The sequence below is a fragment of the Ceratotherium simum genome, chromosome 25, assembly GCF_057802395.1.
Source record: "Ceratotherium simum simum isolate JZ-2026a chromosome 25, ASM5780239v1, whole genome shotgun sequence".
NCBI classification, from domain to species: Eukaryota; Metazoa; Chordata; class Mammalia; order Perissodactyla; family Rhinocerotidae; genus Ceratotherium; species Ceratotherium simum.
The window spans coordinates 46,014,897-46,040,765 of NC_141924.1; positions in this window are offsets into that span (position 1 = coordinate 46,014,897).

Sequence of the window (25,869 nt, forward strand, 5' to 3'; positions counted from 1 at the left end):
CCAAATACTAATTACAACCCATCACCACCCACATGTGCTGAATTATCCCTTTCCCCGTCCTCCCTCCCCCCTTCCCCTCTGGCAACCACCAATCTGATCTCTGTCTCTATGCGTTTGTTTATTGTTGTTATTATCTACTACTTAATGAAGGAAATCACACTGTATTTGATCTTCTCCCTCTGACTTATTTCACTTTGCATAATACGCTCAATGTCCATCCATGTTGTCACAAATGGCTGGATTTCATCATTTCTTAAGGCTGAGTATACCACATCTTCTTTATCCATTCGTCCCGTGATGGGCACTTAGGTTACATCCAAGCCTTGGCTATGGTGAATAACGCTGCAATGAACACAGGGGTGCACGTATCCTTACACATTGGTGCTTTCAAGTTCCCTGGATAAATACCCAGCGGTGGAATAGCTGGATCATATGGTAGTTCTATCCTTGATTTTTTGAGGAATCTCCATACTGTTTTCCATAGTGGCTGCACCAGTTTGCCCTCCCACCAGCAGTGTATGAGAGTTCCCTTCTCTCCACACCCTCTCCAACACATGTTGTTTCCTGTCATGTTAATTATAGCCATTTTGACGGGTGTGAGGTGATATCTCATTGCAGTTTTGATTTGCATTTCACTGATAGTTAATGATTTTGAACATCTTTTCATGTGTCTGTTGGCCATCTGTATATCTTCTTTGGAGAAATGTCTGTTCAGGTCTTTTGCCCATTTTTTAATTGGGTTGGTAGTTTTTTTGTTGTTGAGATGCATCAGTTCTTTATATATTTTGGAGATTAAGCCCTTATCAGATGTATGGTTTGCAAATATCTTCTCCCAATTGTTAGGTTGTCTTTTCGTTTTGTTGATGGTTTCCTTTGCTGTGCAGAAGCTTTTTAGTTTGATGTAGTCCCATTTGTTTATTTTTTCTATTGTTTCTCTTGCCCGGTCAGACATGGTGCTTGAAAATATGTTGCTAAGATCGATGTCGCAGAGCGTACTGCCTATGTTTTCTTCTAGCAGTTTCATAGTTTCAAGTCTTACATTGAAGTCTTTAATCCACTTGGAGTTAATTTTTGTGTATGGTGTAAGGTAAGGGTCTACTTTCATTTTTTTGCATGTGGCTATCCAGTTTTCCCAACAACATTTGTTGAAGAGACTTTCTTTTCTCCATTGTATGTTCTTGGCTCCTTTGTCAAAGATTAGCTGTCCAAAGATGTGTGGGTTTATTTCTGGGCTTTTGGTTCTATTCCATTGATCTGTGTGTCTGTTTTTGTGTCAGTACCATGCTGTTTCGGTTACTATAGCTTTGAAGCATATTTTGGAATCAGGGAGTGTGATACCTCCAGCTTTGCTCTTTTTTCTCAGGATTCCTTTAGCTATTCTGGGTCTTTTGCTGTTCTATATAAATTTTAAGATTCTTTGTTCTATTTCTGTGAAAACTGTTGTTGGAACTTTGATAGGGATTGCATTGAGTCTATAGATTGCTTTAGGAAGTATGGACATCTTCAATATGTTAATTCTTCCAATCCAAGAGCACGGAATATTTTTCCATTTCTTTGTGTCTTCTTCAATTTCTTTCAGCAATGTTTTATAGTTTTTGGTGTACAGATCTTTCAACTCTTTGGTTACGTTTATTCCCAGGTATTTTATTCTTTTGTTGCAATTGTAATTGGGATGGTATTCTTATTTTCTCTTTCTGCTACTTCGTTGTTAGTGTATAGAAACGCAACTGATTTTTTGTATGTTGATTTTGCATCCTGCAACTATACCATATTCGTTTATTACTTCTAAAAGTTTTCTGGTGGATTCTTTAGGGTTTTCTATATATAAAATCACGTCATCTGCAACTAGTGAGAGTTTTACTTCTTCCTTTCCAATTTGGATCCCTTTTATTTCTTTCTCTTGCCTGATTGCTCTGGCTAGGACTGCCAGTACTATGTTAAATAGGATTGGTGACAGTGGGCATCCTTGTCTGGTTCCTGTTCTTAGAGGGATAGCTTTCAGTTTTGTACCATTGAGGATGATGTTAGCTGTGGGTTTCTCATATATGGTCTTTATTATGTTGAGGTACTTTCCTTCTATACCCATTTTATTCAGAGTTTTTATCATAAATGGATGCTGGATCTTGTCAAATGCTTTCTCTGCATCTATTGAGATGATCATGTGATTTTTATTTTTCATTTTATTAATGTGGTGCATTACGTTGATTGATTTGCGAATGTTAAACCATCTCTGCATACCTGGAATAAATCCCACTTGATCATGGTCTATAATCTTTTTAAAGTATTGTTGTGTGTGATTTGCTAGTATGTTGTTGAGGATTTTTGCATCAATGTTCATCAGTGATATTGGCCTGTAATTTTCTTTTTTTTGTGTTGTCCTTGTCTGGTATTGGTATCAGGGTGATGTCGGCTTCGTAAAATGAGTTAGGGAGCTTCCCCCCCTCCTCAATTTTTTGGAAGAGTTTGAGAAGGATAGGTATTAAGTCTTCTTTGAATGTTTGGTAGAATTCACCAGGGAAGCCGTCTGGTCCTGGACTTTTATTTTTGGGGAGGTTTTTGATTACTGTTTTGATCTCCTTACTGGTGATTGGTCTATTCAAATTCTCTATTTCTTCTTGATCCAGTTTTGGAAGGTTGTATGATTCTAAGAATTTATCTATTTCTTCCCGACTCTCGAAATGGTTGGCATATAGCTTTTCATAGTATTCTCTTATAACCTTTTGTATTTCTGAGGTGTCTGTTGTAATTTCTCCTCTTTCATTTCTGATTTTACTTGTTTGTGCCTTCTCTCTTTTTTTCTTGGTGAGTCTAGCTAAAGGTTTGTCAATTTTGTCTATCTTTTCACAGAACCAGGTCTTGGTTTTATTAAATTTTTCTATTGTTTTTTAGTCTCTATTTCAATTATTTCTGCTCTGATTTTTACTATTTCCCTTCTTCTACTGATTTGGGGCTTTGTTTGTTCTTCTTTTTCCAGTTCCTTTAGGTGCATTGTTAGATTGTTTATTTGAGATTTTTCTTGTTTGTTGAGATAGGCCAATATTGCTATAAACTTCCCTCTTAGAACCGCTTTTGCTGTATCCCATAAATTCTAGCATGTTATATTTTCGTTTTCATTTGTCTCCAGGTATTTTTTGATTTCTCCTTTGATTTCTTTGTTGACCCAGTCGTTGTTCAGTAGCATTTTGTTTAATCTCCATATATTTGTGGCTTTTCTGATTTTCTTCCTATACTTGATTTCTAGTTTCATACGGTTGTGGTCGGAAAGGATGCTTGGTATTATTTCCATCTTCTTAAATTTATGGAGACTTGTTTTGTGGCCTAATATGTGATCAATCCTGGAGAATGTTCCATGTGCATTTGAAAAGAACGTGTATTCTTCGGTTTTTGGTCCGTATATATCTACTAGGTCCAACTGTTCTAGTGTATCATTCAAGGCCAACGTTTCCTTATTGATCTTCTGTTTGGATGATCTATCCATTGGTATAAGTGGAGTGTGAAAGTCCTCTACTATTATTGTGCTACTCTCTATTTCTGTTTTTATGTCTGTTAATAATTGCTTTATATATTTAGGTGCACCTACATTGGGTGCATAGATATTTACAAGTGTTATATCCTCTTGTTGGATTGTTCCCAAATGCCCTTCTTTGTCTCTTTTTACAGTTTTTGTTTTAAAGTCTATTTTGTCTGATATGAGTACTGCTACCCCAGCTTTCTTTTCATTGCCATTTGCGTGGAGTATGTTTTTCCATCCCTTCACTTTCACTTTGTGAGTGTCTTTAGGTCTGAAGTGTGTCTGTTGTATGCAGCATATATATGGGTCTTGTTTTTTTATCCAATCAGCCAGCCTATGCCATTTAATTGGAGCATTTAGTCCATTGATGTGTAAAGTAGCTATTGATAAGTATGTACTTACTGTCATTTTTTAACGTTTTTTTTCTCAGTGTTTTAGTAGTCCTTCTCTGTTTCTTTCTCCTTCTATACAGAATTGATGGTCACTTTAGTTTGACCTCTGTCTGAAAGCTCTACTCTTTAACTCCCCTCCTCCCTCCTTTTATGTTTTTGATATCATATCTAATCTCTTTTTTGTGCATTTGTATCCATTACCCTCTTGTCATGGAAATAGATAATTTTTCCTATTTGTGGTCTTCTCTTTTCCCCTTAAATCAGTCCCTTTAACATTTCTTGTAGGACTGGTTTCTTGGTGACAAACTCCTTTAATTTTTGCTTGTCTGGGAAAATTTTGATCTCTCCTTCCATTTTGAATGATAACCTTGCTGGGTAGAGTATTCTTGGCTGTAAGTTTTCTCCTTTTAGCACTTTAAATATATCGTGCCACTCTCTTCTAGCCTGTAAGGTTTCTGCTGAGAAGTCAGCTGATAGCCTTATGGGGTTTCCTTTGTATGTAACTTGTCTTTCTCTTGTGGCTTTTAGGATTCTCTCTTTATCTTTAATTCTGGACATTTTGATTATGATGTGTCTTGGTGTGGGCCTCTTTGGGTTTATCTTGTTTGGGGCTCTCTGTGCTTCCTGTACCTGGATGTCTGTTTCCTCCCTTAGGTTAGGGAACTTTTCATCTATTATTTCTTGAAATAGATTCTCTGCCCCTTTGTCTCGCTCTTCTCCTTCCAGGACACCTATAACACCGATCGATGTTAGTGCACTTGATGTTGTCCCAGAGGTCCCTTGGACTGTCCTCATTCTTTTTAATTCTTTTCTCTTTTCCTGTTCAGCTTGGGTAATTTCTTCTAGTCTTTTGTCCAACTCGCAGATCCGTTCTTCTGTATCCTCTACTCTGCTTTTGAGTCCCTCTAGCATATTTTTCATTTCCAGTATTGTATTCTTCATTTCTGATTTGTTCTTTTTTATATCTTCCATTTCTTTGTTGACATTCTCACTGAGTTCATTTATTCTTCTCCCCAGATCAGTGAGCATCGTTAACACTCTTAGTTTGAACTCCCTGTTGGGTAGGTTGCTCATTTCTGTTTCACTTAGTTCCTTTTCTGGGGTTTTGTCCTGTTCCCTTACTTAGAATGTTCCTTTGTCTCCTCATTTTGCCTCTTTCCCTGTGCTTGTGTCTACGTATTAGGTAGGTCAGCTAAGTCTCCTGCTCTTGCATAGGTGACCTTATGTAAATGATGCCTTAGCAGGCCTGCAGTGTGCTTCTCTCAGTTCTTAATGTTCCAGGAGTGACTCCTATGTGGGCTATGTGTGTCCTTCTGTTGTGGCATGTTTGCTGTCCCTGTAGGTGCCCAGGGAGGCTGAGCTATGCCCCTGGCCCGCTACTGTAATGCTCAGCTGCTTGTGGTTGTTGTGGGCCCTTCAGTCTCTTTATCAGGTCTGAGGAGCCCTAGCACAGTTGACTGCAAGTCCTAATACCACATTTGTGTTGCAGTATTTCTTTTAAGTGAGTAGGCCTCCAGCGTGGCAGGTTGTTAGGCTCAGGGCCTTACAATTGCTATAAGCCTCCAGCCTTTAGGCCACTTGTCAGCTCTCTGAGGATTGCAGCTGGGTGGGGTTGGCCTCAGGCACGGGAACACCCAATTGTTTCAGGCTTTGGAAGGTGGGACAAACCCCCTATGTGGGTCTTTGAGAAGCACAAGTCTTCTGCAGCTGACAATCTCTGCAGCCCACTGGTCCACACACACAGTCAACACAGTCCTGCCCCTTGTTCATGCCCCGACCTCCCAAAGCAGACCCAGTCTCTCCATGGTGGGAGCCCCACACACTCCAACACCGCCCCACACTCTCCACCACCGCCCCACACTCTCCACCCGCTCCTTGTGCAAGCCCTGCCCCAGTGAAGTCGGCTCAGTTGCCAGGCTGCAGAGAATCCAGTCACCAATCTATGCAGGCCCACAAGTTGCCTGAGGGCTTGTTGTTGGGTGGGGCCAGTCTCTAGGGTGGGTTGCCTGCCGTGGCTGAGCTGGATTAAAATGGTGCTCTAGTGGGTGGGGCAGATTTGGGCTAGCAGGCCCCAGGGAGAACTCTAATGGCATCTGTGTCAGCACGCCCACACCAGGCCAGAACAATGGCCGCTGCCAATGACCCAGTCCTTGGAGAGGTCTCACCTCTCACTGCAATGTACTCAGAGCGTATCAGGTGAGTCTCTTTTCACCAAAGCACCTTTCTTTCTGGTAATTTTAGGTTGCTTTCTGAACCGGGTGAGTTTGCTCATGGACCCTTTAAGAACCGGTTTTAATTTCTTTGTGAGCCCACTTTTCTGGGGGTACTCCCCAATGTTTTAGTAGCAGGTAAAGTCAGATATTATGCCACTCATCTCGATTGTGCTGGGTCTACAAAATGCCCACAGCGGGGGTGCTCCCAGCTCAGGGCCCCACTCCTCCAGGGAGGTTGAGTACCTGTGGGCTGCTCCCAGATGGCCGTGAGGCTGATGGCTTGTGAAGGCATCATTTTCTCTCTCTAAAAGGGAGTTTCTGACTCTTCCACCTCGATTAGGATAGTCCTTTGTTGCAGGAGTTCATCTTATCCAGTTTTCAATTCTGTCTCAGGGGTAATTTTTCCACGAGTAATTGTAAATTGGCTGTGTCCACGGGAGGAGGTGAGTTCAGAGTCTGCTTACATGGCCATCTTGACCTTGTCTCCTGCATTAGTTTTCATTACTCTTACAACTTAAATTTCCTTCATTGCTAAGAGGAACTCTTGCAACAATGGACAATCCTAGTCAAGGTGGAAGAGGCAGAAACTCCCTTCTGGAGAGGAAAAACACCACCTTCACAAGCCAAGGCACCTCACGGCCACCCGGAGCAGCCCAAAGGTATGCAGCCCTCCCTGGAGGAGCAGGGCCCTGAGCCGGGGAGCGCCCCTGCTATGGGCATTTTGTGGACGCAGCACAATCTAGATGAGTGGCATAATATCTGACTTTACCTGCTACTAAAACATTGAGAGTACCTCCAGAAAAGCTGGTTCACAAAGAAATTAAAACTGGCACTTAAAGGGCCCACGCGCAAACTCACCTGTTTCAGAAAGCAACCTAAAATCACCAGAAAGAAAGGTGCACAGTGCTTTGGTGAAAAGAGACTCACCTGATAGGCTCTGAGTGCATCTCAGTGACAGGTGAGACCTCTCCAGGGACTGGGACATTGGCGGCGGCCATTGTTGTGGCCTGGTGTGGGTGTGCTGACACAGATGCCGTTAGAGTTCTCCCTGGGGCCTGCTAGCCCAAATCTGCCCCACTCACTAGAGCACCATTTTAATCCAGCTCAGCCACGGCAGGCAACCCACCCTAGAGACTGGCCCCACCCAACAACAAGCCCTCAGGCAACTTGTGGGCCTGCATAGATTGGTGACTGGATTCTCTGCAGCCTGGCAACTGAGCCGACTTCACTGGGGCAGGGCGTGCACAAGGAGCGGGTGGAGAGTGTGGGGCAGTGGTGTAGAGTGTGGGGCTCCCACCATGGAGAGACTGGGTCTGCTTTGGGAGGTCGGGGCATGAACAAGGGGCAGGACTGTGTTGACTGTGTGTGTGGACCAGTGGGCTGCAGAGATTGTCAGCTGCAGAAGACTTGTGCTTCTCAAAGACCCACATAGGGGGTTTGTCCCACCTTCCAAAGCCTGAAACAATTGGGTGTTCCCGTGCCTGAGGCCAACCCCACCCAGCTGCAATCCTCAGAGAGCTGACAAGTGGCCTAAAGGCTGGAGGCTTATAGCAATTGTAAGGCCCTGAGCCTAACAACCTGCCACGCTGGAGGCCTACTCACTTAAAAGAAATACTGCAACACAAATGTGGTATTAGGACTTGCAGTCAACTGTGCTAGGGCTCCTCAGACCTGATAAAGAGACTGAAGGGCCCACAACAACCACAAGCAGCTGAGCATTACAGTAGCGGGCCAGGGGCATAGCTCAGCCTCCCTGGGCACCTACAGGGACAGCAAACATGCCACAACAGAAGGACACACATAGCCCACATAGGAGTCACTCCTGGAACATTAAGAACTGAGAGAAGCACACTGCAGGCCTGCTAAGGCATCATTTACATAAGGTCACCTATGCAAGAGCAGGAGACTTAGCTGACCTACCTAATACGTAGACACAAGCACAGGAAAGAGGCAAAATGAGGAGACAAAGGAACATTCTAAGTAAGGGAACAGGACAAAACCCCAGAAAAGGAACTAAGTGAAACAGAAATGAGCAACCTACCCAACAGGGAGTTCAAACTAAGAGTGTTAACGATGCTCACTGATCTGGGGAGAAGAATAAATGAACTCAGTGAGAATGTCAACAAAGAAATGGAAGATATAAAAAAGAACAAATCAGAAATGAAGAATACAATACTGGAAATGAAAAATATGCTAGAGGGACTCAAAAGCAGAGTAGAGGATACAGAAGAACGGATCTGCGAGTTGGACAAAAGACTAGAAGAAATTACCCAAGCTGAACAGGAAAAGAGAAAAGAATTAAAAAGAATGAGGACAGTCCAAGGGACCTCTGGGACAACATCAAGTGCACTAACATCGATCGGTGTTATAGGTGTCCTGGAAGGAGAAGAGCGAGACAAAGGGGCAGAGAATCTATTTCAAGAAATAATAGATGAAAAGTTCCCTAACCTAAGGGAGGAAACAGACATCCAGGTACAGGAAGCACAGAGAGCCCCAAACAAGATAAACCCAAAGAGGCCCACACCAAGACACATCATAATCAAAATGTCCAGAATTAAAGATAAAGAGAGAATCCTAAAAGCCACAAGAGAAAGACAAGTTACATACAAAGGAAACCCCATAAGGCTATCAGCTGACTTCTCAGCAGAAACCTTACAGGCTAGAAGAGAGTGGCACGATATATTTAAAGTGCTAAAAGGAGAAAACTTACAGCCAAGAATACTCTACCCAGCAAGGTTATCATTCAAAATGGAAGGAGAGATCAAAATTTTCCCAGACAAGCAAAAATTAAAGGAGTTTGTCACCAAGAAACCAGTCCTACAAGAAATGTTAAAGGGACTGATTTAAGGGGAAAAGAGAAGACCACAAATAGGAAAAATTATCTATTTCCATGACAAGAGGGTAATGGATACAAATGCACAAAAAAGAGATTAGATATGATATCAAAAACATAAAAGGAGGGAGGAGGGGAGTTAAAGAGTAGAGCTTTCAGACAGAGGTCAAACTAAAGTGACCATCAATTCTGTATAGAAGGAGAAAGAAACAGAGAAGGACTACTAAAACACTGAGAAAAAAAACGTTAAAAAATGACAGTAAGTACATACTTATCAATAGCTACTTTACACATCAATGGACTAAATGCTCCAATTAAATGGCATAGGCTGGCTGATTGGATAAAAAAACAAGACCCATATATATGCTGCATACAACAGACACACTTCAGACCTAAAGACACTCACAAAGTGAAAGTGAAGGGATGGAAAAACATACTCCACGCAAATGGCAATGAAAAGAAAGCTGGGGTAGCAGTACTCATATCAGACAAAATAGACTTTAAAACAAAAACTGTAAAAAGAGACAAAGAAGGGCATTTGGGAACAATCCAACAAGAGGATATAACACTTGTAAATATCTATGCACCCAATGTAGGTGCACCTAAATATATAAAGCAATTATTAACAGACATAAAAACAGAAATAGAGAGTAGCACAATAATAGTAGAGGACTTTCACACTCCACTTATACCAATGGATAGATCATCCAAACAGAAGATCAATAAGGAAACGTTGGCCTTGAATGATACACTAGAACAGTTGGACCTAGTAGATATATACGGACCAAAAACCGAAGAATACACGTTCTTTTCAAATGCACATGGAACATTCTCCAGGATTGATCACATATTAGGCCACAAAACAAGTCTCCATAAATTTAAGAAGATGGAAATAATACCAAGCATCCTTTCCGACCACAACCGTATGAAACTAGAAATCAAGTATAGGAAGAAAATCAGAAAAGCCACAAATATATGGAGATTAAACAAAATGCTACTGAACAACGACTGGGTCAACAAAGAAATCACAGGAGAAATCAAAAATACCTGGAGACAAATGAAAACGAAAATATAACATGCTAGAATTTATGGGATACAGCAAAAGCGGTTCTAAGAGGGAAGTTTATAGCAATATTGGCCTATCTCAACAAACAAGAAAATCTCAAATAAACAATCTAACAATGCACCTAAAGGAACTGGAAAAAGAAGAACAAACAAAGCCCCAAATCAGTAGAAGAAGGGAAATAGTAAAAATCAGAGCAGAAATAATTGAAATAGAGACTAAAAACAATAGAAAAATTTAATAAAACCAAGACCTGGTTCTGTGAAAAGATAGACAAAATTGACAAACCTTTAGCTAGACTCACCAAGAAAAAAGACAGGAGGCACAAATAAGTAAAATCAGAAATGAAAGAGGAGAAATTACAACAGACACCTCAGAAATACAAAAGGTTATAAGAGAATACTATGAAAAGCTATATGCCAACCATTTCGAGAGTCGGGAAGAAATAGATAAATTCTTAGAATCATACAACCTTCCAAAACTGGATCAAGAAGAAATAGAGAATTTGAATAGACCAATCACCAGTAAGGAGATCAAAACAGTAATCAAAAACCTCCCCAAAAATAAAAGTCCAGGACCAGACGGCTTCCTGGTGAATTCTACCAAACATTCAAAGAAGACTTAATACCTATCCTTCTCAAACTCTTCCAAAAATTGAGGAGGGGGAAGCTCCTAACTCATTTCTACTGCCGACATCACCCTGATACCAATACCAGACAAGGCCAACACAAAAAAAACAAAATTACAGGCCAATATCACTGATGAACATTGATGCAAAAATCCTCAACAACATACTAGCAAATCACACACAACAATACTTTAAAAAGATTATAGACCATGATCAAGTGGGATTTATTCCAGGTATGCAGAGATGGTTTAACATTCGCAAATCAATCAACGTAATGCACCACCTTAATAAAATAAAAAAGACAAANCACATGATCATCTCAATAGATGCAGAGAAAGCATTTGACAAGATCCAGCATCCATTTATGATAAAAACTCTGAATAAAATGGGTATAGAAGGAAAGTACCTCAACATAATAAAGACCATATATGAGAAACCCACAGCTAACATCATCCTCAATGGTACAAAACTGAAAGCTATCCCTCTAAGAACAGGAACCAGACAAGGATGCCCACTGTCACCAATCCTATTTAACATAGTACTGGCAGTCCTAGCCAGAGCAATCAGGCAAGAGAAAGAAATAAAAGGGATCCAAATTGGAAAGGAAGAAGTAAAACTCTCACTAGTTGCAGATGACGTGATTTTATATATAGAAAACCCTAAAGAATCCACCAGAAAACTTTTAGAAGTAATAAACGAATATGGTATAGTTGCAGGATGCAAAATCAACATACAAAAAATCAGTTGCGTTTCTATACACTAACAACGAAGTAGCAGAAAGAGAAATTAAGAATACCATCCCATTTACAATTGCAACAAAAAGAATAAAATACCTAGGAATAAACGTAACCAAAGAGTTGAAAGATCTGTACACCAAAAACTATAAAACATTGCTGAAAGAAATTGAAGAAGACACAAAGAAATGGAAAAATATTCCGTGCTCTTGGATTGGAAGAATTAACATATTGAAGATGTCCATACTTCCTAAAGCAATCTATAGACTCAATGCAATCCCTATCAAAGTTCCAACAACAGTTTTCACAGAAATAGAACAAAGAATCTTAAAATTTATATAGAACAGCAAAAGACCCCGAATAGCTAAAGGAATCCTGAGAAAAAAGAGCAAAGCTGGAGGTATCACACTCCCTGATTCCAAAATATGCTTCAAAGCTATAGTAACCGAAACAGCATGGTACTGACACAAAAACAGACACACAGATCAATGGAATAGAACCAAAAGCCCAGAAATAAACCCACACATCTTTGGACAGCTAATCTTTGACAAAGGAGCCAAGAACATACAATGGAGAAAAGAAAGTCTCTTCAACAAATGTTGTTGGGAAAACTGGATAGCCACATGCAAAAAAATGAAAGTAGACCCTTACCTTACACCATACACAAAAATTAACTCCAAGTGGATTAAAGACTTCAATGTAAGACTTGAAACTATGAAACTGCTAGAAGAAAACATAGGCAGTACGCTCTGCGACATCGATCTTAGCAACATATTTTCAAGCACCATGTCTGACCGGGCAAGAGAAACAATAGAAAAAATAAACAAATGGGACTACATCAAACTAAAAAGCTTCTGCACAGCAAAGGAAACCATCAACAAAACGAAAAGACAACCTAACAATTGGGAGAAGATATTTGCAAACCATACATCTGATAAGGGCTTAATCTCCAAAATATATAAAGAACTGATGCATCTCAACAACAAAAAAACTACCAACCCAATTAAAAATGGGCAAAAGACCTGAACAGACATTTCTCCAAAGAAGATATACAGATGGCCAACAGACACATGAAAAGATGTTCAAAATCATTAACTATCAGTGAAATGCAAATCAAAACTGCAATGAGATATCACCTCACACCCGTCAAAATGGCTATAATTAACATGACAGGAAACAACATGTGTTGGAGAGGGTGTGGAGAGAAGGGAACTCTCATACACTGCTGGTGGGAGGGCAAACTGGTGCAGCCACTATGGAAAACAGTATGGAGATTCCTCAAAAAATCAAGGATAGAACTACCATATGATCCAGCTATTCCACCGCTGGGTATTTATCCAGGGAACTTGAAAGCACCAATGTGTAAGGATACGTGCACCCCTGTGTTCATTGCAGCGTTATTCACCATAGCCAAGGCTTGGATGTAACCTAAGTGCCCATCACGGGACGAATGGATAAAGAAGATGTGGTATACTCAGCCTTAAGAAATGATGAAATCCAGCCATTTGTGACAACATGGATGGACATTGAGGTTATTATGTAAAGTGAAATAAGACAGAGATTAAGTAGTAGATAACAACAATAATAAACAAACACATAGAGACAGAGATTGGATTGGTGGTTGCCAGAGGGGAAGGGGGGAGGGAGGAGGGGGAAAGGGATAATTCAGCACATGTGGGTGGTGATGGGTTGTAATTAGTATTTGGGTGGTGAACATGATGTAATCTACACAGAAATAGAAGTATCATGATGTAGACCTGAAATTTGTGCAATGTTATAAACCACTGTTACTGCAATAAACAAAAATTTCCTTAAAAAAATTAATCCAGCTTTTTTATAGGCATTGCCTGGATTATTATTTAAAAGTTTAGACTTTATTACTAACACTTCTATTCATTATACTTCCTTTGGAAACTTTCTAAAGACTATTACTGTTAAAAATTAAAGGTTTTTTTCTGAACTCTCTATTGATATGAAAAATAATTAGTTGATAGTGTTTTCATATCCTTGGAATTTGGTCTTTTCTCTCTCTATGTAGTGCATTTCTATCATCTTTCCCAGAGGATACTTTACTAAATATTTGGAATTATGACTGACTCCTCCCCACACACAGACTAAATACATTGTGGATCAATATTGACTCTTATGAAATGCATGGTCCGTTAAATACTGTTTTTTTGAAGGAAAAAAGTCCTCATTCCTGATTAAAGTAATAGCTTTAAATTTTTCCAGAACTTCTCTAAACATTGGGACTACATAAAAATGGTCTCATAAATTTATATATAAATATCTTGAACTTAATAAATAAGCGGGTTACAAATGGTAGTTAAAACTAGACATTTTCTAAATACTTACTCAGCTAAATAATTCCCCTTTCTTCATCTATATTGCAAAATACTGGTAAAATACTGCAAATTCTCATGATATGTGAGGTTATGAATCCTAAAGTTGTTTATCTAGTGATGCTAATCTGGATCATCCAGACCAAAGACAAAGGTCCTGATCCCACATACAGCTGATTGATTCTCTCCCATGCCATTCTGCTCCTCAGCAAGGAAACCTTTGATTATGGGCTAATCACCAGTCAATTCCCACATTCTTAGAGAATGAAGGTACTGCTGGGTACGTTCTAAAATCAATTTTATTCATTTCTAATAAGACTGACACCTGACAAATTATGAAGGAATTATTTTGTTTCTGATATTTTAAAATCTAGAGAAGTGTAATCTTCCAAGAGCAAGGACTAACCGAGATTTACTTCTCTACATAGCTAGAGAAGACAATCTCAGGGTCAGCACTTTACAATGAAAGCAACATGACAAGAGTGTTCATGTGAGGGAAGGCTCCATAAGGCCCTACCCATTGGTGTTGTCGTGTCAGGTACTAATGCCTCAGGCACCTAAATGTCAAGATAGAGGGTGACAGGACCTTCCACCTTAAACCCTTTCCATAGAGAGGACAAAAATAGGACAGCAGGCCAGTGTCACAGGAAATACCGAACTCAACTTTTCAAGATCCTTTGGCAATAAGATGATGTCTTGACTTGTTTCCTGGCTTGAAGCTCCCGGTCGCCTATGAAGGTTGTAGGACCCAAGGGAGACAACACTTAAAGAACTAAAAATTGAGATTATATAAGATTTCATAGGTCTCTGGCTATTAATCCATATTATTACATGCAAATCTTAAATATTTGATTTTTAAACATATTTCAGCATGTATTAAGAACAGGCTTGAAAATTTGCAAGGATCTAATTTTCAGATTTGGAGAAACATAAACCAAATTGATTTACATAATTTGTTCATACATATACTTTTAATTTCTACTCAATAATAGAAATAGTAATAGGTATTACTCAATAGTAATAGGTAAATTTACCAAATAATTAAAACTTATGAGCACCTGCAGTCTTTCTGAATAGTAATTGGATCCCGTATCTACAGTGTGTTGATTTTTCCCCTTATATTTGTAAAATGATCACTGTGCATTTTAGTCCAATTCTGTTCTCCACAATAAGAGATAATGTGGTGGTGTTACATAATTACTGCTGCAAATTCGTACTACTAGGAAAGTATTCTGAATGGAAAATGTTCACGTCTCTCTACAATGATCAAAACTGCCACAAGCAACACCCACATACCAGTCCCAGCACCTGACATTTTGACCTGTCGATGGATCCAAGGAGCAGCTGCTGGAACCCAATGACAAATCAAGGTTTTAAAAAGCTTGGGGTGTTTTGTGTCAAGTGTAGTCAAATGCAGACGGAGATGAGGGTAGAGTTAGGGCAGGAAAAATGATAAAGGAAAATGAAGATCTGCACTAAGTACTGATCGCCAAGTTCAGAACACAGAGATACAATGATAGAAGAATGCGAAGTATGCACAGGGATAGGACAATGTTTGAAGTAATTTGGGATAAAAATCCACAGCACCCTTTTCATTCCATATGGATAGTTTTACTCTATTATCTTTCTTTCCCTTGTACTTCAGTAATTCTTTTCATTTTTCATCCTTCTGTTCTGTTCCTTTGCCTTCTTTTAGCCCTTAAATTATTTTCGTCCTCTCTCTGGCCTAATCTTTCAGTCAGACAGCAATTTCTACAGGCCTTGCTCATCCCCAAGTGTAATACTCAGGGATAAAGGGATGGCTCTTCAAGATCCCTCAGGAGCAGGATGGGAGGTATGAAATCATCCCTTACAAATTAAAGCTTTCCACAAATCACTTTACAAACTATTTTTATAATGAAGGCAGTGTCAGGAATCACTCAAAATAAGAAAGAAAACTAAATCTTCCTATTAAAATCATAAAGAAGAGCCAAAATACAAATGGAATACATTGAAACCACCAAGAAATAGAAACTAAAAATGTAATATATGAGAAACATATAAATTCAAGTTATATAGGAAATTTTGAGTGAATTAGAGAAGAAAAACCAGATACTGAGGAAAGGAAACATTGGACAAATCTACGGTTGAAAATACCACTAGAAATCAATAATATTGTGCAGTCATATGAGGATGAAGACCTCTTAAGAGCCCTGAGAAAACGTGTCTTAGCAATATGAAGACTTTACTTCAAGCAGGGGATTGTGATTTCTTAGTTCTAAAGCCCATTGGGATCTTAAATGGGTCCCAGAAGACACGGAAATAAAGGCAAAGACAACATGCCCTATAAAATCCTGAGCGGCATTAATAGTCACTCAGGAAGATCCTAAAGTGGCATCAGAAGGTAAAGAATGGTAAAGGGAAAGGATCCCAAAAGGACTGGCAGGAAACAGCAAGAATTGGATAAGCAGTCTCTATTTCCAGTGATAAGGTGGCAGGGGTAGTACTTGGTATTGATCCTCAGTTGTTCTCCTCTTTGTCAGTATGATATGTGTAGGGATTTAGAAAGAAGGAATGAAATGTCTCCCTTATGGCTGAAGACTTGTTTTCATATGGCTGAGTTTTATGTGATATGATGGCTCCAAAGGCTGGTTTAGAATTATTGTAGTCATGCTCAATATCTGACCTTTGGAGGACTTGCTAGTGGCCTGAAAACACAAAATACGTTGTATTACATTCTCCCCCTACCCGCACTGTCATCTGTGACCTTGGCACTTCTTTGGAAAAGAAACAAATAAGCATACAAAGAGAGTTTTTATATATGAGAAGCATCACTTTTCAAACAACAGTTCTTACAGTATACCATATATTGTCTAATCGAGGCTTTAGGTGGTATGTAGATCAATAAACAATTTTACATTCTTTGTTTTAAAATCCTATTGGCTTATTTGGTACACTAGACCTATAGGTCCCAACTCTGTTAAGTTTCTCAATCTCTCTGAGCCTTAGATTAGCCATCTATCATATAAAGATAATAGCTATCCCTGTAGGTTTTATAAAGATTAAATGAGATTCTTACATACACAAAGTTTGGCACATTGTAAAAGTGCAATAAATGGCAGCATTTGTTATTACTGCTATGGTTGTGGTTGATATTCTTAAATTTTATCCCAGAGAGGACATATGCATATGAGTATGTATGTGGCTTAATATATACCTTCAAGACTTTAAAGGAAAGATTTAAAAATATAATAGGCTAAAAAAGAGTATATTTTGATTTAGAGAAAAAGATATAATTATAGTACAATAAACTGAAAACTTCTCCAAGGTACTTATCTGGTATACAGTCTACAACCATGGACTTTTTATTGTGTTTGAATTTCATTAATTTGAAATGAACATTCTCTTTCTTTCTTTGCAAAAAATGGGAGGGAAAAAGAAAATCATAAAAATTTTATTTATGTCTCATAATAAAGTAAAATATATAAACATATCAATTTATTTCTTGGTGAAAAAAACACTTTAACACACACGCACATACACACACATTTCTTGCCTTGATCAAATGCTACTTTTGTGATTTTGGAAAAGTCTTTTAACATTTAAGTCAATGTTTTGAGCTATAAAATCAGGTCAAAGAAGTTATTTTTGATGATATCATTTTGAAACTCAAATTAGATAATTTATAGAAAAGTGCTATGTAATTTAAGAAAGTTCAATGCAAATACTTGCCCTTACCCATAACTGAAGAGGAGGAAATAGAGTGTCTGTGAAAAATATTACACAATCCCTTAGATCTGTACCTCTTCTGTGAGGAAATCATATTTATCCCTAATTCATGAATTTATTTGTTTAAAAAGTCCATTAAAATGCTAGAATGTAAGTTTAGGTTTCCAGTTGAAGTTGTGCCATTCGCTAAATATAGTAGTAAGACATTTGCTGTCAGAAAGATCATCACAAAAGGAGACAGAGCATAAAAGAGACAGAGCCACGTCCCAGCGTATCCTATCGATTCTCCTCTGTTTGCCCACTTTCAGGATGCTCCCTCCCTCTGCTTCCTCCATCGTCCAGCCTTTGCTCAGGGCTTCTCAGATCTTTTTCCAGATACTCAAAATGCACCATCGTCTGTTCTTTTTCAGTTGCTTCTACAAACTACTCCACCTAGAGAAGGCAAATATTATCTTCAATCAATTCTAGGCAAAATCTGATCTTATTTTACTTTATTTGACACATCTCTTTAGGATTAATCAAGATAGCACTATACTATACGGAAAATATGTTTCTACACCAGACAATTTAAGCAAAGATCTTTTGTTCCTATATATTCTTCAAAAGTTATCTTACTACTGATAGTTTTGCATTAAGTTGAAACTCATACGGTTACAAAGAAGAGGGACCTATATGTTCGGACCACCTCAAACTGTTCTATATCCACTCAAGTCACTTGAATACTTCTGAGTAGTTCAGAATTTTTTTTCCTTTTCTGTGTAGAAACAGTCTCAGCATTGATTTTTTAAAATTAAAATGGAATAATTTTCCTCCTTCTTACCTGTACACTTAGGATTGTGATATGAGTTGCATGCATTTCTAAAATAAACAAGATCTCTTTTATATCCTATATCTCTGGACACATCAAAATACCTTTCCCTGTTTGAATACTTTTAGTAACTCATAAAGAATGCAAAGGGAGGGGCCGGCCTGGTGGCGCAAGCAGTTAAGTGCATGCGCTCCGCTGCTGCAGCCCGGGTTCCGCCGGTTTGGATCCCGAGCGCGCACTGACGCACGGCTTGGCAAGCCATGCTGTGGCGGCGTCCCATATAAAGTGGAGGAAGATGGGCATGGATATTAGCCCAGGGCCAGTCATCCTCGGCAAAAAGAGGAGGATTGGCAGATGTCAGCTCAGGGCCGATCTTCCTCACACACACACACAAAAAGAATGCAAAGGGAAACCTCTGCAAACTCTAGTTGGATAATTTTGGCAACTTTAATTTCTATACCCAAGAAATAGATGCACATCCCCAAGGAATAGTAATTCCCATAAACCAAATCATTTCATTTAAGAATTGGCAGCTGTTAACACTGTAACACCTTGCAAGAGTGTTTGTAGCTTTACATGGTGATCATTAGTAATATAAATGGCTGCAGTAAAATAATGAGTTGCCTAGGTGAAAAAGGAAAGATCTAGAATAATTACAAATAAGTAACATGTGAGTCTGAATTGCTGGATTTAAAACAGAGTGTAATTCTGCTTAATAAAAATCACTTTTGAGATATGCAGCAGATTATAGAACAATTAATTATTATCAGACTCTATCCTAGTAACAATGAGTATTTCAAAAACACCCAGCGGCATACACAGTCATCAGCCAAAAATTGATTATTCACAGGTGGATTGCCCACATTGCAGTCTCCAGGCTCAGCAGATTTCTTTGCTCAGCTGCTTCATGTCACCTCAGGCAAACTCTGCTCTCCAGCACAGCATTTCTGCTGCTCAGTCAGGCTACCTTACCCTCTGCAAATTATACGAGGTCTTGGACAGCCCAATTCTCATGCCACAGCTTTAAGAAGTCCAATCAACCCCTCCTGGCCTTCCATTGCCTGTGGATTCTCAAGTGGCTCTCCCAGGTCTACAGGTAAGTGCATGGCTCCGAAACATTCCTACTCTGGCTTCCATTAGGAGTCTCAGCCATTCCCTAAAGAGTCCCATGTACAAAAAAATCTCTTTCTAATCTCCTCTCATCTCTACTTCCCTGCACAGTGTCCACTGCAGGGAATTGGGAGAGTGTAAACGGACCCAGAGACATTTCTAGTTGTAATGAGCAATTCTTAGAGGCTGCCCTGCAAAGGACCAGGAGCTCAAAAATAGCAAAATAGAAAATCAGAAAGCCTTCATATCACTCCAATCAAGACCAGGAAAACATTGGAGAGACATGTACCCTTGAGGAGTCCTAATATTCAAGTAATCACCACATATTCAAGATCTTAGTACAGTTATAATCAAGCATCCATATAAATTTTCAAACTACTGGTATATTTAAGGCCTCTTAAAACTAAGGACTCTGCATATCTATGTCACCCCTGTATTTCCAATGGCTAACAAGATGTCTAAGGCAGAATAGAACTCCACAAATAACTATTAATTGAATAAAGAATATTCATATAGAGAAATGATTTAGGATGCCATTTGTTGACAGATTATAAGAAATCCTAATTTGATCCAGTGAAGAAAAAAATCAGCTCGTTGGTAATGGGTAATAACACACTTGAAATGATTTACCCCCTCAAAAATAACACCTCAAAATCATTTCCTGTAATTTATGGAGTTGATTGTAACGCACTTTGATTCCTCAATTGGAATGAGAGATTACAAAATATCTTCCAAACATTACAGTGAATTTCTGTTTCTTATAAGGTTAGGTTCTCTTTTACGCCATCATTCATGGAGCTCTATCCTTTCTCTTTTAGTCCTTTTCTTCTTCTTTCTTCACTCCATTTATTCATTCAGTATTTACGGGGAGTCAACTCCATGCCAGGCACTAAGCTAAAATAAAATATTCTCTATAGTCAAATTCTCGAGGTCATAAAAGTGTCATATTATAGGGAACATGATCCATTCTGGGCCATCAGGAAAGGCTGCCCTGAGTAAGTGACATTTAAATTGATATCTGAGAGATGCTGCTTTAGATCAGATTCCTCAGAGTACAGATATTAAGATGAATATTTTTGTGCAGGTGATTTATTAAGATAGGACTCTCTGGAGTGGCATAAGCAGGACAGAGAAAGAGGCACAAGTCAAACAAGTGTGTGATTTTGGGCAAAACAACAAGCAGCAGTAGACTGAGGGAAATCCTCCAAAGAAAATATCGCATGTGGGCTCTTATGCAAAAGCATATAGAAAGGGGTTTGGGAAGTACACAGAACTGGTAAAAAGGGGTCCTAGGAGATCTGGGCAGACCATCGACAGTATGTGCTACTGATGCCTGGAAGCAAGCTTCATAAAGGTGTTAGAGAGCATTCCAGGCCAAAGGAATATCATGTTCTAAGGTCCTGTGATGGAATAAAGCACTTAAGGAACTGAATAAAGTCCAGTGAAGAGAGCATAGTGAAACAAAAGAAAATATCACAAAGTGAGGCTGCAGAAATAAGATAAGCTAGACCATCTTAGGCCATGTAGGCTATTTAAACTAGAATAATACTAGCTACTCAAATATGCAAATCCCAAGATGTCAGTGGCTTCACATAATGAAATTTATTCTTCATTTACCTGAAAGTCCAATCTAGCTATTTGAGATTGGTGGACAGCTATTTGCGTGGGGTGATTCACGACCCAAGCTCCTTCTGTCTCGTGACTCTGCCATCCCTGTGATGTTACAGTTGTCTGCATCTATGAAAAAGAGGAGAGAAAACTGAGAAACTCCAATGACTTCTTAAAACTCTGACCTATAAGGGACAATCATTACTTCCATTCATATTCCATTTGTGAGAACTAGTAAAAAAAAAAAAAAAGGAATAAAAACTGAAAAATGCAACCCCACGCTAGGTAGTTGCCTTGACAAGTCCCCACTATGGAAAAGGGACCATGAATTTTGATAGACAGGTAAACGTTTCTGCCACTTCAGCTATATTATGGATTTGAGTGTTTATCATAAAACAATGGAAACATTCTTAAGGAAAAGTATAAGAAACAGTAGGGAGTGGTGTAAATTACTTTACTGACATATAAAGTATAAATTCGAAATGGAAAATAATGTATTCAAAAAATTAGTCAAGAGCTAATAGCAAAATGGTCTTTGGTGGTTGAAGTGGAAATAAAAGAGATCATCAGATTTAAGGGTTTGTGGAAGATAAGCAGGCTTTAGTAGTATAAATGAGACATAAGGAAGAAAAAGGTATTGGGAGATGAACTCTAAGCTTTGGCTTATACTATTTTGTGAATAGTATTTCCATTCACTGTCATAGGAAAGATGGAAAGAGGAGCATACTTTTAGGGGCTGCATATGGATATTGTAAACTTGGCTATGTAATTCTTGAGATTGTGATACCTTTGGTACATGCATATTGAAGAGTCATTTTTATATCTTTGCTTGGCAGATTCTTTACATTTGAAGATATCCATTAAAATGTCTCCACTGGACTGTTAAAGAATCAATACATGATACTCATCTCTTCAATTCTCAAATTCAGAACCAACACATAGACTAATGAGTCAGACAGATGGAAATCAAAAAATTACTTTCATTGCTCTTAAGGCTAGTTGGAAACATGACTTGAGCCTGAAGATGACTTTGGTTTGCTAATTCTGCATCCCAGAATTGAACTTACCCACTCAGACAAAGAAAGAGAGTACAACCACAGACTTCTTTGTCTGGTCTTATCCTATAAAATTTCAAGGCATGAAATGCCTTCTTTTGGTATGTGGAACTACATAGCCCAGTTCCTACTCCCAAACTAAGTCAATCCTACTTCTGTGGAGAGGTGTGAGTAAGAAGCCAGAGGGCGGCCAGCGTGGCCCTGTGGCAGCTCTCTTCACGTGGAAATACGGGGTGTCAAGTCTAAGTGCTCCACCTGAGCAATGCCTTCATCAGGGAAGACCCTGAGGTTTTCCTCCCTCAATAGGATTTTCATATCACTAAACCCTTTTTTGGTTTCCTCTCAGCCCTTATAGCTATTTAAAATTATTTTACAAAGGTTTTTACCTGTTTATGTCCTTTCACCCCCTCTAAATTGTTAGTTCAAAGTGAGCAGCAGTTCTTTTATCTTGTTTATATCTAGTCCCCAGAGTCTAGAATAGTACCTGGAAAGATGTAAATGCTCAATAAAGATTTGCCAAATAAAATAATATAGATCTAGAACTTAGCGGGGGAGGGTATAGAAAGAAAAGATGAGGTCTGAGGTAGATGGTGATAATAACGGTCCCCCATTAATCATGATGCCCAGTATTCACGGTCTCTGCATTGTGATGTCACCACTTCCATCAAGAGATGGAGTAGATTTCCACCTCACTTTGAATCTGACTGGCCTTGGGATTTGTTTTGACTAAGATGACTTTGTGCAACTTCCAGAGCCTAAACCTCGGCATATATTGCACTTCTACTTTTGCACTCTTGAGATACAGACACTACGTAAAGAAGCGTGAGCAAAACTACTGAATAGTGAGAGACAATGTGGAGAGAGGTCCCAGAAACTCCCCTGTCCCTGCCAAGGTTCTGGACACGAGAGGGAGGTCATCTTGTACCCTAAGACTCCAGACTTACCAGACAAATAAAGACATATGAGGGAGCCCAGGTGAGAACAGGAGAAAATCTATCCAGCCAACCCACAGAATCAGGAGAAGTAGTAAGTTGTTGTTTTAAGGCATTGAGTTTTGGGATGAGTTTTGCTTTATGCACAGTTGAAACAAAGGTTTAGGACCAAGTGTTGAGATTCTCCAACATTCAGTTTCTAGACAGACAAAAATTAGACTGCTTGGGAGAATAACAAGTCGCAGGCAGAGAGGTAGAAGAAAATTTAGGATGCTATATGCTACTGAAGACAAAAAAGAAAGGAGAGTGGGGAGGGAGAGACAGAGAGAGAGAATGTCTCAATGTAAAAGTCATTGATATGTCAAATATTGCTAAGAAATAAAGATGAAACCTGAAAACTGATCACTGATTTAAGAGTATTGATCACTGATGACCCAGTGAGAATTATTTTGGTAGAGTTATATGGGTAGAAGTCAACTCAGAATAGACTGAGGAGAGATTGAAAAGAAACAAATAGAGACAATTAGTTCAAATAATTCTTTTGAGATGTCTTACTATAAAATATGCGTGGGAAATAGAATGGTGACTGGAGGGAATTGTGGGTTCAGAGATGGGTTTTTTCCCAGTATTTACGTATTTTTCCTTTTTCTTTTTGCTAATTTACTATGATTTTTAATTTGAAAATATTTACTGGGAAGTCCTAGAGAAAGTTTGAATATATAGGAGAGAGCAGGCATAATTGACAGGGTCTGGTTTCTTAACAGGTGAGTCAGGTAGGGAAGCACAGGTAAAGAAAGTGGCTGCAGGTAAGAAAAGGGAATACTTTGCTCATTATAAGATCAAGGAAGAAAATAATGAGTACAGACAAGATTGTCACAAAACTTTATAGAAAGAAAATTGGAGTTTTCATTTAATAGTTATTCTACCCCTCTCCATTTTTTTCTGTAAACTAGGAGGCAGATGCATTTGCTGCAAGTTAGAAGGATTGTGAGTGGGAGTAGGGCAGGTTGGAGAATGATTGAGAGAGTTTGAAATAATCTTCACACATTTGGGGGATTGAATTGACCAAAGAGACATAGAAAGACTTTTGAACAATGTAGAGATTCCAATTGTGACAGGTAATTATTAACTTACAATGATTTATTGTGCTATTATTTCCCCCTATTAATCTTCTCCAAAAGTATTCACTGCTCACATGCATACATAGAGAAAGTGAATAGTTGAGTTCAACCGGAATTAGAGTTTCTCCAGATAGGTAGGCGAAAAGACAAAAGGACGAGGGAGTTTAAAGTATTACCAAGAGTATGGTAGGCATCGTGAAAGATGCATGGACTCTAAACCAGATAAAAAGGGGAAGGAAGAAAAGAATAAGGGTGACAGTCTGGAACAAAGCAAAGGCTTGAATGGACAAGGGGCCTTGAAGAAGTCAAGATGTTAGAGGAGAACCTGAACCAGCAATGTGGGATAGGAAGTTGCGGCTGAATAGTGCAGCGACTGAACCAGAGATGTTTAGTGTTTCTGGTAGTGTCTGTAAGAGGTGACACCTTAGGTGAGGTAAAACATCAGGGAAATTCACAAGAGTTGACATAAAAATACTAGAAACCACAGGGTTTATGGGGATGTTGAAGTTATCCAGGATGAGATAGGGGCCAAGATGTTTACAAAAAAAGAAGAAAGCTTGAAAACTGTGCATGTGCAGCAACTATTTTCTGAGTGGCTGCTTTGAACCATGTTCTCTGAAAGGTCCTGGTCATATAAAGAGGGAAGTTTCTATATCCCTAAAGACGTGTGGATATGAGCTACAAGTCCCTTAGGGCATCAAGTAAATCTGTTGCCACATGTCCCTGTTGCCCACAGACCAAGTCCATTTCTGTACGGTACGTGTAGACTGTCAATAGGACTACCTTATTGGATAGACTGCTCCTATTCCAGGAAATTGTTTCTTTCTGTTCTTCAACGCTCATGGAAAGACAAAGAAATCTGTTTCAAGATCAAACTATTTTTGAACAAACTACATATTTCACTTCCCTCTAAGATCAACACATGATACAAAATTCTGAGAAATCCTGCAGAAAATTTTTAAATCTCCAGCTTATTTAGCTTTGAAACCCATTTTTCACACTATATCTATTAAAATACTTAGCAAAACATTGCAACAGGATAACAATATGAGATATAATTTATTTAATATTCACCATAGCTGGGTAGAGTGTTCTACACAATAGTTCATCAAATTCACACAGTAAGTTATGAAGTAGATGAAATTTTCCTGCTCTTATAGGTGAAGAAACTGAGGCTTAAAAGTCACTTATCTAAAATTTGATAGAACCAGGATTCAAAGCCAAAGCAGTCTGATTCCAAAGCTCTTTATTTAGATACCATGCAGGACCCTCTACATAATCTGTGGGACCCATTAGAAAATGAAAAAGTATGACTCCTTGTTCAAAAAGTATTAAGAATTTCAAGACAGTAAGAGCAGAGCATTAAAACAAATGTGGGGCCCTTCTGAGCGTGGAGCCTTGCACAACTGCACAGAGGGCGCACCCACAAAGCTAGTCTTGTCATTATGAATATTGCCTCCAAGTATGCTATGGTCACTATAACAAGAAACTGAGTGCTACTATAGTGGGTACCATTATCGTTTAAACTATCGAGCAGGTCCCTGAATAGAATAGCTCAGACATTTCCAGTTTAAGGAGTTGCACCCATTATTGTGAAGACTAAACTCTGCCACTTAGTAGTACTTGTTAAATAATACTACTTGTTAAACAAAATAAATGAAATATCCATTTGTCTTCAGTTCATTACCATCACCATTTTATGATTCCAAAGTCATTCTGAACCTGAATGACTTCTCTGTTCATGACTGTAACTGACTATTCAGATACTGAAACATTTTTTTCTTTTACATCATTAAAATTATTCTAATACT